The sequence below is a fragment of the Triticum aestivum genome, chromosome 7B (genome assembly GCF_018294505.1).
Source record: "Triticum aestivum cultivar Chinese Spring chromosome 7B, IWGSC CS RefSeq v2.1, whole genome shotgun sequence".
NCBI classification, from domain to species: Eukaryota; Viridiplantae; Streptophyta; class Magnoliopsida; order Poales; family Poaceae; genus Triticum; species Triticum aestivum.
The window spans coordinates 13,288,275-13,289,564 of NC_057813.1; positions in this window are offsets into that span (position 1 = coordinate 13,288,275).

Below are 1,290 nucleotides of genomic sequence, written 5' to 3' on the forward strand. Positions count from 1 at the left end.
GGACCAAAGGCCTCTGCTTCCCGCCCTTTGGGCTGCCGAAAAGAGACCTTTGGTCCCGGTTGGTGGCACCAACCAGGACTAAAGGGGGGCATTGGTCCCGGTTGGTGCCACCGACCGGGACCAATGCTCTGGGTATATAAGCAAGACTTGTCAAAAATTTCAGTTTTCATCGCATTCCCCTCCCCCTCGACAGCCCCGACCTCCACGCCGCCGCCTGCCGCCATCACCGTCACCCATGCTGTCGCCCGCGCCCGTCGTCACCGCCGTCTGCCCCCGCCGTCGTTGCTGCACCGCATCTTCCCCGACGCTGTCGCTCTGCCTCGTCGTCGTCATCATCGCCCCTGTCACCGCGCCCTCGCCGTCGCCGCCCCTTCCTCCGCGACCTCGCCATCGTCCAACGCCTCCGCAACCTCGCCGTCACCTCCGCCTCCCCGACCTCGTCGTCGCCTCCTCGCGCTGGCCCTTGCCTTGCCCTGCGCGCGCCACCTCTGCCTCAGGCCGGCCCCGACCTCGCCGTCGCCGACGCCGCCCACAATGAGCCCCTGCGCACCTGCCCTGCCACCGCCGCCGTATAATGTTTTTTTGTTCATAGATGTGATGCTTTTTTCATATATGTTCATGTATATATGTTGATGTATGGATATATGTATGATGTTTTTTGCATATATGTTGATGTAATGTTTTTTTGCATATATATATGATGTTTTTTTCTTCATAGATGATCATATGATTTTTTTTGTTCATAGATGATCATATATATGATGTATGCATGGATGTGGATGGAATATGATGTTTTTTTGTTCATAGAATATGATGTTTTTTGTTCATAGAATATGATGTTTTTTTATTCATAGATTTTTTTGTTCATGAGAGAGGTGGGGACGTCGAGGAAGTTGTACTGTTTAGGGTTAGGGTCATCGAGCAAGAAGGAAAATAAGGAAAAAGAATAAAAGAGGAAGAAGGAAGAAGGAGTAGAAGAGGAGAAAAAAAATAAGAAGAGGAAGTAGAAGAAAAAAAGGAGAAGAAGAAGGAATAGAGGAGAAGAAGAAAAAATAGAAATTTTTTCTTCTTCTCCTCTATTCCTTCTTCTTCTCCTCTTTTTTTCTTCTATTTCTTCTTCTTCTTCTTCTTCTTCTTCTTCTTCTTCTTCTTCTTCTCCTCTTTTTTTCTTCTTCTTCTTTTTATCGGGAATGAGGGTGTCGAGGATCGCCGAGGGGTCAAGGGTCGAGAACTAGGCTAGAGGGTCGTGAGGGTCATAGAGGTGTAGAGGGTCAAGGGTGTGAGGGTTCT